The 13,340-nt window shown below is 38.5% G+C and overlaps 1 protein-coding gene across 4 annotated transcripts in view; it reads right to left on the reverse strand.

Moving 5' to 3' along the window:
• ZRANB3 (zinc finger RANBP2-type containing 3) overlaps nt 1-13,340 on the reverse strand; it is a 309,431-nt gene that overhangs the window by 100,996 nt on the left and 195,095 nt on the right. The gene's annotated exons all lie outside the window — the stretch shown is intronic.

Here is a 13,340-nt window from a genome sequence, read left to right on the forward strand (position 1 = left end):
ATGAAGCTTATGAATATATGCTCTTTTATTATCTCCTTGTTTCTATTAACTCTTTTGTCTGCTTATTTCAGATGTTAAGTCCTAATATTATTTAATTTGTTTTAAATACTATTAGAAGTAGATCCTAACAACATGTGATTTCATGTTGGGAAGAATGAGGCATATTGTTTAAAAAAAAAAAAAAAAAGGTGACCAATCTTTCCCGACTAGGATCTGTTTACCATCTACTTTCATTGTAGCCACATGAACTTACCTTGGACTAGAAAGCTGCCTATAGCATTAAGCTGCTGTTTTTCAAATTTTAAAACTATATTTTTAAATAATATTTTTATTGAAGTAATACATGCACAAGTTTAAAAAAAAAACAAAAACTTTCAAACAATTTTGATCAGTAAGTCCAGGTTTTGATATATCCTCAAACTCAAGATAAATAATATTCAGAGAAAACAAAAAGCCACATTTGGGGACAAAGAAGATAAATGTCTCTGTAGCCTAGAAACAGAACAAAAATGTAAAGAAGAGAACAGGGTTGAAGATATCAATCTGCTTGTTTTAAGTCTAAGAGCAGACAGTGAGATCCAAGAACCAGGGATATAGAGACAAAGCATTTTCTATACAGTTTTAATATACAATAAATTTTCCAAGAACCACATGTATGCTGTTAATTCCACAGAATACTGTATATTTTTTTGTTTGAAATTTAACCCTGAGTTGCTTGCCAATTTGGAAAACCCATGCTGTTAACACCATGACTGTGGTAGCTGACCTGCAAACACACCAGATGTATTAGCTTACATTTCTAGAAAGAGTGCTCATAATGATTCTACACATATATCAAATTTCATTAATTAAATGATTCATACTTTTCCCCTTTAATATGTCTGATATTCACACATATGTATCAGTCTAGTTGGAGCAGTTTTTCTCTTAGTGGTGTGTAAAATAATAGTATATATTATAATCAAGGCAGTCTTGGATTCATAAAAATATGTATTTTGCTCTTATTTTAAATTGGCTTCTACTGTGGTCATTCCTACCTATTTACATCCTAAAGTACATATTATTTTGTTATAGTTCATATAATTTTTATTTCTCCTCTATGTTATACTGGGGTTTTATTAGTTTTTTTTGAACATACATGAAGACAGAGATTACTGCAACTATGAATTTTATTTCAGTATAAGAAGGGGAGCATTATATAGCATTTATTATAAAAAAGTGGACATTAGGTCGATAAAGTTGGAAAAACACTGCTCTACAATATAACCACCTCCCTGTTCTCATTATGGTCATTTATAGCTATTATGCAATTAATACATGAGACTAAGTTCTGAGGAAAAACAGTGTGTTTGTGTGTGTGTGTGTGTGTGTGTGTATTTCATGTACTTCAATCTTTAACACAAAGTAAATTTTAAAAAGCCCCCAAAGAGCAATAAAGACAGAAAAAAAACCCACAACATTTTAAGAAGATGAATGTATAAAATTTTCAATGTCATAAGCTAGAAAACTACAAGTATTCAGAAGGTCAGTGTAACTTGACATGCAAGATTACTTTGCTACAAAGATGCAAGAATGGTATAAACTTGTTGAATCAGTATATTGTACACCTGAAACTAACGTAACATTGGTGTGTCAACTAAAGACAGGATGGTGACTCTCATCACCATAAATAAAATGTAAAGAAGTATTTTGTAAGATAAAAAAGACAATAAATGGAACTCATCAAGTCAAATTGTCTTCAGTGGAATAAATATATCCCAGGGTATGTTGGTAGCTATGAACTACACTATCTCCGACCATTCTAATCTCTCCTACATAATACTAAGATAAACTTCCTAAAATGTAAATTATCTTGCTTAAAAACCTTCAACAGAAGACTTCTGGTTTCCAGTCCACCATGTAAAGAGCTTAGAAGTTACCACTCCATCCTAACAAGAAAAAATCTAAAAACTCTTCTAAGATTTGTCAGAGAAGTGAGGTCACGAAGTAAACCACTGCCCCCCAAACTAGAAAGACAGTGGATACAGAAAATCATAACGGACCAAGGCAGAATCCATGGGCAAAAACTTCCACGGAAACCAGTGCCAGAAGAGGCAAATCTGAACTGTAATTGATGAATTGCTAGAGGCTCAGTGGGAGCACTCTGAGTTAAAAACTCTAGGGGGGTCCAGTTGCACGGGGCCCGCAGACTTGCTTGAGTTTTACCTACAGGAGCTCTACTAGGTCCTTATAGTGAATATAAAAGAAAAGTCCTCTGATGCTTCTGGCATGGAGAAAAGAAAAGGATCGATTTTGAAATATTTCAGACATTCTGTTTAACTAGGCCTGTATTTAAGAAAAAGTATTTTACTGGAGCTTAATCTGCTAGGATTTTATTAGAGCCTGACTGCTCTAGAAGAAGGGAAATACCCAACTCCAGTCCCGCTAGCCATCCTTTCCCGACTAAGGGGGGAAAAGCCACCGAGAAGCACTGATTTATTTCACAGCCCAGGGTCATGAGTTTAACACAAGATTGAGACGTATAGACAACAGAAGGCTTCCCCTCACTCTACAGCTTACACCACTACATTATTAGAAGCCATTCACTGAAGTTCTTTTCACTCAGTTAATCACATCCACCTTTCGAAAAAAAAAAAAAAATTACAAGGCATCCTGAAAAGTAAAAATAGTCTGAAGAGACTGAACAAGCATCAGTATCAGAGTTATATATGGCAAGAATGCTAGAATTTTTTAAAAATATGATAGGAGGGGGGAAAGATGGCGGAGGAGTAGGGGACCCTATTTCAACTGGTCCCCGGAATTGAGCTGGATATCTACCAGACCACTCTGAGCACCCACGAAACCAGCCTGAGATGTAAGAAGATCTGGATCTCTACAAACAGAATATCGCAGGCAGTTGGTTTTGAGGTACGAAGCAGAGAGCCGTGATTCTGCGGGCAGCTATCGGAGGATAAACGCAGCGGGGGGGTGCCTGGACGTGGGGATCCTACACCACCGGTGAGTGACAGCCTCGCACGCTGCGGACGGGCACAGACTCCCAGACCGGTAGCGTCAGGAAAGGACTTTAGGGCAGCCCCCGGGGTGAAGGACCAGACCGGTGGGGTCGCGTGCACGGGAACTGCAGCCGTCCCGACAGAAACCCGGAGCGATGGTCGCGCACATGCAAACTGCAGCCTCCGAGACAGAAACCTGGTGCGCCGGGGTCGCACCGGTGAACTGCAACCCCCGGGGGTGGAAACCCCAAGCGGCGGAGTCGCGCGCGCGCGAACTGCAGTCCCCAGGACAGGACCCCAAGCGGCAGAGCCGCGCAAGCGCGTGCGCACGCGCGAACTGGGAGCGGCTGGTGGTTTTAGAAGCACAAAGGGCAGAGACGCACCCCGACCTGGAGGTAGGACTGGGAGCGCTGGGGAGGGGCGCACAACCCAGGACGCTGCAGTTTATAGCAGCACAGACAGAAACGGTGACAGTGTGGCCTGGAGAGCTCACTGAAGAACAGACTGAGGTCTCTCTGCTCTGAGGCAGAGGGTTGGAAACGGTCTCTTCTGCTCTGACTTGCGGAAGAGACCCGGAAAGCCCCCAGGGAAAGGCGCCAGAGAACAAAAGCCCCAAAGACTGATTCCCACTGAGCCCATCACCCGCCACAGGGGGGCAGGGCAACTACGCCCAAACAGGGTTGCCTGAGTAACAGCGCAGCAGGCCCCTCCAGCAGAAGACAGGCTGGGAAAACAAGAGGCCAACAACCCTAAGGTCCCAAGAAAACAGGTACATCTTGCTTGGGTTCTGGTCAATAATTTGGACTCTATACATTCCCTCAAACACCCATCAACAGAATGACTAGGAGGAGGAGCCCCCAAAACAGAAAAGACTCAGAGATTATGACTTATGCTGAAGATTTACAAATGGATGCAGATATAACCAAGATGTCGGAGATGGAATTCAGGCTAGCAATTGTGAAGACAATGACTAGAATGGAGAAATCAATTAATGGCAACATAGAGTCTCTAAGGGCAGAAATGAAAGGGGAATTGGCAGAACTTAAAAATGCTATCAATGAGATCCAATCCAATCTAGATAATCTAACAGCTAGGGTAACTGAGACAGAAGAGAGAATAAGCGATCTGGAAGACAGTATAATAGATAAAAAGGGAAAAGAGGAGGCCAGGGAAAAACAACTCAGAATCCATGAAAATAGAATCAGAGAAATAAGTGACACCATGAGGCGTTCCAATGTCAGAATCATTGGAATCCTGGAGGGAGTGGAGAGAGAGAGAGGGCTAGAAGATGTATTTCAGCAAATCGTAGCTGAGAACTTCCCTAATCTGGGGAATGAAACAAACATTCGAGTCCTAGAGGCAGAGAGGAGTCCTCCTAAGATCAAGGAAAACACGCCAACACCCCGGCATGTAATAGTAAAACTTGCAAATCTTAGAACCAAGGAAACCATCTTAAGGGCAGTTAGGGGGAAGAGATTCCTTACGTACAGAGGGAGGAACATCAGAATAACGTCAGACCTATCCACAGAGACCTGGCAAGCCAGAAAGGCCTGGCAAGACATATTCAGGGTACTAAATGAGAAGAACATGCAGCCAAGAATACTTTATCCGGCAAGGCTGTCATTTAGAATGGATGGAGAGATGCAGAGCTTCCACGACCGGCAGAAGCTGAAAGAATATGTGACCACTAAGCTGGCCCTGCAAGAAATATTAAGGGGGGTTCTATAAAAGGAGAAAGACCCCAAGAGTGATCTACAACAGAAATTTACAGGGACAATCTATAGAAACAACGTCTTCACAGGCAACATGATGACAATTAATTCATATCTTTCAATAATCACTCTCAACGTGAATGGCCTAAACGCTCCCATAAAACGGCACAGGGTTGCAGATTGGATAAAAAGACAGGACCCATCCATATGCTGTCTACAAGAGACTCATTTTGAACCTAAAGATACATCCAGACTGAAAGTGAAGGGATGGAGATCTATCTTCCATGCCAGCGGACCTCAAAAGAAAGCTGGGGTAGCAATTCTTATATCAGACAAATTAGATTTTAAACTAAAGTCTGTAATAAGAGACACAGAAGGACACTATATCATTCTTAAAGGGTCTATCCAACAAGAAGATCTAACAATTGTAAATATCTATGCCCCCAACATGGGAGCAGCCATCTACATGAGCCAACTGTTAACCAAAATAAAGAGTCATATTGATAACAATACGTTATCAATCTCTCAGCAATGGACAGATCATCTAAGCAGAAAGTCAACAAGGAAACAAGAGCTTTGAATGATACATTGGACCAGATGGACCTCATAGATATTTATAGAACATTCCACCCTAAAACGACAGAATACTCATTCTTCTCGAGCGCACATGGAACTTTCTCCAGAATAGACCATATACTGGGTCACAAATCAGGTCTCAACCGATACCAAAAGATTGAGATTATTCCCTGCATATTCTCAGACCACAATGCTCTAAAACTGGAACTCAATCACAAGAAAAAATTTGGCAGAAATTCAAACACTTGGAAGCTAAAGACCACTCTGCTCAAGAATGTTTGGGTCAACCAAGAAATCAAAGAAGAACTTAAACAATTCATGGAAATCAATGAGAACGAAAACACATCGGTCCAAAACCTATGGGATACTGCAAAGGCGGTCCTAAGGCGGAAATACATAGCCATCCAAGCCTCACTCAAAAAAATAGAAAAATCCCAAATTCACCAACTAACTCTACGACTTAAAGAACTAGAGAAAAAGCAACAAACGACGCCTAAGCCACGCATTAGAAGAGAAATAATTAAAATTAGAGTAGAAATCAATGAATTAGAAACCAGAAACACAGTAGATCAGATCAATGAAACTAGAAGTTGGTTCTTTGAAAGAATTAATAAGATTGATAAACCACTGGCCAGACTTATCCAAAAGAAGAGAGAAAGGACCCAAATTAATAAAATTATGAATGAAAGGGGAGAGATCACGACCAACAGCAAGGAAATAGAAACAATTATTACAAATTATTATCAACAACTATATGCCAATAAACTGAGCAATCTGGATGAAATGGAGGCCTTCCTGGAAACCTATAAGCTGCCAAGACTGAAACAGGAAGAAATTGACAACCTGAATAGGCCAATAACCAGTAACGAGATTGAAGCAGTGATCAAAAACCTCTCAAAAAACAAGAGTCCAGGGCCTGATGGATTCCCTGGGGAATTCTACCAAACATTCAAAGAAGAAATAATACCTATTCTACTGAAGCTGTTTCAAAAAATAGAAACAGAAGGAAAACTTCCAAACTCATTCTATGAGGCCAGCATTACCTTAATCCCCAAACCAGGCAAAGACCCCATCAAAAAGGAGAATTTCAGACCGATATCCCTGATGAATATGGATTCCAAAATCCTCAACAAAATCCTAGCTAATAGGATCCAACAATACATTAAAAGGATCATCCACCACGACCAAGTGGGATTTATCCCCGGGATGCAAGGGTGGTTCAACATTCGCAAATCAATCAATGTGATAGAACACATTAATAAGAGGAGGGAGAAGAACCATATGGTCCTCTCAATTGATGCAGAAAAAGCATTTGACAAAATACAACATCCTTTCCTGATTAAAACTCTCCAGAGTATAGAGATAGAGGGAACATTCCTCAAGCTCATAAAATCCATCTATGAAAAACCCACAGCGAATATCATCCTCAATGGGGAAAAGCTGAGAGCCTTTCCCTTAAGATCAGCAACACGTCAAGGGTGCCCACTCTCACCACTGTTGTTCAACATAGTACTAGAAGTCCTAGCAACAGCAATCAGACAACAAAAAGAAATAAAAGGTATTCAAATTGACAAAGAAGAAGTCAAACTCTCTCTTTTCACAGACGACATGATACTTTATGTGGAAAACCCAAAAGACTCCACCCCCAAATTACTAGAACTCATCCAGCAATTCAGTAATGTGGCAGGATACAAAATCAATGCACAGAAATCAGTTGCTTTCTTATACACTAACAATGCAACTGTTGAAAGAGAAATTAAAGAAACGATTCCATTTACAATAGCACCAAAAACCATAAGATACCTCGGAATAAACCTAACCAAAGAGGTAAAGGATCTATACTCCAGGAACTACAAAGCACTCATGAAAGAAATTGAAGAAGACACTAAAAGATGGAAAAATATTCCATGCTCATGGATCGGAAGAATAAACATTGTTAAAATGTCTATGCTACCCAGAGCAATCTATACCTTCAATGCCATCCCGACCAAAATTCCAATGACATTTTACAAAGTGCTGGAACAAACAATCCTAAAATTTGTATGGAATCAGAAAAGACCCCGAATCGCCAAGGAGATGTTGAAAAAGAAAAACAAAGCTGGGGGCATCACGTTGCCCGATCTCAAGCTATATTACAAAGCAGTGATCACCAAGACAGCATGGTACTCGCACAAAAACAGACATACAGACCAATGGAACAGAATAGAGAACCCAGATATGGACCCTCAACTCTATGGTCAAATAATCTTTGACAAAGCAGGAAAAAACATGCAATGGAAAAAAGACAGTCTCTTCAATAAATGGTGCTGGGAAAATTGGACAGCCACATGCAGAAGAATGAAACTCGACCATTCTCTAACACCATTCACAAAGATAAACTCAAAGTGGATGAAAGACCTCAATGTGAGACAGGAATCCATCAAAATCCTAGAGGAGAACATAGGCAGTAACCTCTTTGACATCGGCCACAGCAACTTCTTTCAAGATACATCTCCAAAAGCTAGTGAAACAAAAGCAAAAATGAACTTTTGGGACTTCATCAAGATAAAAAGCTTCTGCACAGCAAAGGAAACAGTCAACAAAACAAAGAGGCAACCCACAGAATGGGACAAGATATTTGCAAATGACACTACAGATAAAGGGCTGGTATCCAAAATCTATAAAGAACTTCTCAAACTCAACACCCAAAAAACAAATAATCAAGTCAAAAAGTGGGCAGAAGAGATGAACAGACACTTCTCTGAAGAAGACATACAAATGGCTAACAGACACATGAAAAAATGTTCATCATCATTAGCCATCAGGGAAATCCAAATCAAAACCACACTGAGATACCACCTTACACCAGTTAGAATGGCAAAAATGGACAGGGAAAGAAACAACAAATGTTGGAGAGGTTGTGGAGAAAGGGGAACCCTCTTACACTGTTGGTGGGAATGCAAGTTGGTACAGCCACTTTGGAAAACAGTGTGGAGGTTCCTCAAAAATTTAAAAATAGAGCTACCCTATGACCCAGCAATTGCACTCCTGGGTATTTACCCCAAAGACACAGATGTAGTGAAAAGAAGGGCCATATGCACCCCAATGTTCATAGCAGCAATGTCCGCAATAGCCAAACCGTGGAAAGAGCTGAGATGCCCTTCAACAGATGAATGGATAAAGAAGATGTGGTCCATATATACAATGGAATATTACTCAGCCATCAGAAAAGATGAATACCCAACTTTTACATCAACATGGATGGGACTGGAGGAGATTATGCTAAGTGAAATAAGTCAAGCAGAGAAGGTCAATTATCATATGGTTTCACTTATTTGTGGAACATAAGGAATAACATGGAGGACATTAAGAGAAGGAAGGGAAAAATGGGCGGGGGGAATTGGAGGGAGAGATGAACCATGAGAGACTATGGACCTGAGAAACAAACAGGGTTTTAGAGGGGAGGGGGGAGGGGGGATTGGTTAGCCCAGTGATGGGTATTAAGGAGGGCACATACTGCATGGAGCACTGGGTGTTATACGAAAACAATGGATCGTGGATCACTACATCAAAAACTAATGATGTATTGTACGGTGACTAACATAACATAATAAAATTAAAAAAAAAAAAAGAAAAGAATTAGGTATTCATAAAATAGATACTAGGCCAAAGAAGAATGAAAATACAATTGGCAAAATGTTTAATAAAGCATATACACACTTAAAAAAATATGATAAAAATGATAAAGGTATTGATGGGAAAATTAAACAAGCAAGAATAGATGTATAATATATACAGAGACAGGAAATTCGAAGAAAGAATAAAAGGGAAATGCTAAAGACCATAAACACTGTAACATAAATGAAGAATGTCTTTGATGGTCCCATTAATAGGCATGGCTGACAAGAGACTCTCTAAACTTCAGGGTATGGTAATAGAAAATTTCCAAACTGAAAAACAAAAGGAAAAAAGACTGAAAAAAAAAACATAAAAAAAATCCAAAACGTGTGGGAAAAACTGTAAAAAGTGTAATGTACATGTAATTGGAATACTAGACAGATAAGAAAGAGAGATTGGGACAGAAGAAACATTTGAAATAATAATGACTGAGAATTTTTCTAATTAATGTCAAGATACCAAAACACAGAACCAGTAAGTTCAGGGAACATCTAGCAGGATAAATGCCCAAAACACCATACCTAGGCATATCTTATCCAAACTTCAGAAAATCAAAGAAAGTCAAGGAAAAAAAACATTGTGCCTATATAGAAGCAAAAGTAAGGATTACATACAACTTCATCTCAGAAGCCATTAAAACAAGAAGAGAGTGGAGAGAAATATTTAAAGTGTTGAAAGAAAAAACTCACCAATCTAGAATTCTGTACTCTGCGAAATTAGTTTTCTTTCTTTTTAATTAAATTTAATTTATTTATTTGTCAGAGAGAGACTGAGAGAGCACAAGCGGGGGGGAGGGGCAAAGGGAGAAGCAGGCTCCCCGCTGAGCAAGGAGCCTGATGCAGGACTCAATCCCAGGACCCTGAGATGGGATAATGACCTGAGCCTAAGGCAGATGCTTAACTGATGAGCCACTTACGCGTCCCTCTGTGATATTAGTTTTTAAAAGTCAAGGAGAAATTAAGACTTTCTCAAACAAACAAAAATTAAGGAAATTTGTTGCTAAAAGACTGGCTTTGCAAGAAATACTAAAAGAAGTTCTTTAGAGAGAAGGAACATGATATAGGTCAGAAAATCGGATGTATATAAGGAAGGGAAGAACACTAGAGAATGAATAAGTGAAGGTAAAATAAAAACTTTTATTTTTCTTATTCTTAATTATCTAACAAATAACAGTTTGCTCAAAATAATAATAGCAACAATGTATGACATCATATTCTTTCTAACTATGCTTATAATAAGTAAAATGAATGACAGCGATCTATCTATGTTTATTCATAAGTGAAATGAATGACAGCAATGATACAAGGGATTGCAGGGAGGAATCAGGATTATTTTGATATTATAAGGTACCTGCACTACCACTGAAGTAGTATAGTGTTACTGACCATGGTTTGGCAATGACATTTGAGATAGAATACCAAAGGCACAATCTATGAAAGAAATAATTTGATGAGTGGGACTTCATTAAAATAAAAACATTCTGCTCTATGAAAGACAATATCGAGAGAATGATAAGATAAGCCACAGTTTGGGAAAAATATTTGCAAAAGATATATCTAGGAAGGACTATTTTCCAAAATATAAAAAGAATTCTTAAAACAGTAAGAAAAATGAACAACCTGATTTAAAAAAATGGCAAAAGATGTAGATGTAAACAGGCATCTCACCAAAGAAGATATACAGATTCCAAGAAAGCATATGAAATGATGTACATCATAAATCATTAGGGAATTGTAACATAAAACAACAATGAGATACCCATATAAACCTATTAGAATGGCTTATGTCTTAAACATTAACAATACCAAATGCTGACAAGGATGTGGAACAACAAGAAATCTCATTTATTGATAGAGGAAATGTAAAACGGTAAAGCCACTTTGGAAGATTGTCAGTTTCTTACAAAACTAAATATAGTCTTACCATACATACAGCAGTTATGCTCCTTGGTATTTACCCAAAGGATTTGAGAACTTACGTCTAAACAATAAACTGCACATGAATGCTTACAGCCAAACTGCCAAAACTTGGAAGGAACCAAGATATCCTTCAGCAGGTGAATGGGTAAGCAGTGGTATATCCCAGCAGTGGAATATTATTAGGCACTAAACAAGAATGAGCCATGAAAAGACATGGAGGAAACTTAAATGCATATTACTAAGTCAAAGAAGCCAATCTGAAAAAGCTATATACTATGTGATTCCAACTATTAAATGGTCTCAAAAAGCAAAACTATGGAAATAAAAAGATAAATCGTTGCCAGAAGTTACAGAGGAAGGAGGGATGAATAGGCAAAGCATAGAAAAATTTTAAGGCAGTAAAACTATTCCATATGCTACTACAATAGTAAATAAAAGGGAAATGCTAAAGACCATAAACACTGTAACATAAATGACAATATACCTTTGTCAAAACCCATAGAATGTGTAATACCAAGAGTGAACTGAAATGTAAACTATGGACACAAGGTAATAATGATGTGTCAATGAAGGTTCACTGACTATAATAAATGTACCACTGTGGTGCAGAATTTCATAGTGAGGGAGGTTTTACATTTGTGAGGACAGCGGGTATATGGAAACTCCCTGTACTTTCCACTCAATTTTGCTGTGAACCCACATGTGCTCTTAAAAAATAGTTTATTAATTAAAAAAAGTGGTGGGGGAGGGTTGCATATATCAATCTCTGTCCTCCATATTCCCCAAATTCCCTTCCCAAAGCCCACTGAGTCTATGGATCTTCTTAGCTAAGAGTGCCTATGCTGATGTCAGATTGCTTAGGATCTTGAGCTGAAGGCCTTTTAAGTGCCCAGTGCCCAAGAATTTAAAATCCTACTTTAAAAATAGGAGAAATAGAGGCACCTGGGTAGCTCAGTAGGTTAAGTGTCTGCCTCCGGCTCAGGTCATGATTCTGGGATCCAGAGATTGAGCCCTGCTTTGGGCTCCCTGCTCAGTGGGGAGTCTCCTTCTCCCTCTCCCTTTACCCCTTCCCCCACTCATGCTCTCTCTGTCTCTCTTAAATAAATAAAAATCTTTAAAAAATATATAAAAATAGGAGAAATAAAGTAAAAAAAGAAAACCAAAAAAATCCCCCCAATTAGCTCCAAACGTCAATAACATCAATTCCAAAGATAATAGTATAATCAAGTGTACTCTATGAAGTAATTCATTAAACCCTCACAACTCTGTAAGATAGGTAAAGTACCAGTATCATCTCTATTTTATGAACAAGAAACAGTATGGAAAGGTTGAAGAATTTGTCCAAGCTCTCAAAAGATGGTAACAGCAGTACTAGGATAAAAGCTTGGCAGTCAGAACCCAAAGTCCTGCTTGAATAAAACCCATCTTTGATATAACAATATGAAAATCATATTTAATATGGAACTTGGGATTATTTTGCTATGCCTGAGTTCATTTGTGTGTGTGTTTTGGAGGGGAAGGTGTACAAAAGCCAGGAGATTCCAAGACTAGGAAGCATTCCTGACTTCAGGTCAGGTCTTGCACTTTTCTTTCCTAACTCTCAATTTCCAAAATGTATGAAACAGGAAGGTTTTCTATTTCAGACAAATGATTGAATAAAATGCAGGTTGTATCAAATATGGACTATTAAGCAACTATTCATAAGAACCAAGCATGGGTTGGAGAGAATAGGAGAAGAATTTTGCAAATCATATTTCCAATATGGGATTAATATCCAAAATACATAAAGAACTCATCTAACCTAACAACAACAAAACAACCTGGTTTAAAAATGGGCAGAGGATCTAAGCAGACATTTTTCCAAAGAAGACATACAGATGGCCAAAAGGCACATGAAATGATGTTCACCATCACTAATTATTAGGGAAATGCAAATCAAAACCACAATGAGATAGCATCTCATACCTTTGGTATGGCTATTATCACAAAGACCAGAAATAGGAAGTGTTAAAGAGAATGTAGAGAAAAGAGAACCCTCACACTCTGTTTGTGGGAATGTATATTGGTGTAGCTACTACAGGATACAGTATGGAGATTCCTCAAAAAATTAAGACTAGAACCACCATATTATCTAGCTATTCTACTTCTGGGTATTTATGTAAAGAATAGTAAAATGCTGATTCAAAAAGATATATACACTTCTATGTCCACTGCAGCATTATTTAAAATAGCCAAGAAATGGCTATGTCCACTGATGGAAGAATGGATAAAGATGTGGTACACACACACAAACACACACAATGGAATACTACTCAGCCACAAAAAAAAATGAAACCTTGCCATTTGTGACAACATGGATTGATTTTCAGGGTATTATGCTAAGTGAAATAAGTCACACAGGGAAGGGCCATGGCAGGTGGGAAAAATGGGTGAAGGGGATCAATTGTATGGTGATGGATGGTAGCAAGACTTTTTGTGGTGAT

This window comes from Halichoerus grypus, chromosome 4, assembly GCF_964656455.1.
Source record: "Halichoerus grypus chromosome 4, mHalGry1.hap1.1, whole genome shotgun sequence".
Classification (NCBI taxonomy): domain Eukaryota; kingdom Metazoa; phylum Chordata; class Mammalia; order Carnivora; family Phocidae; genus Halichoerus; species Halichoerus grypus.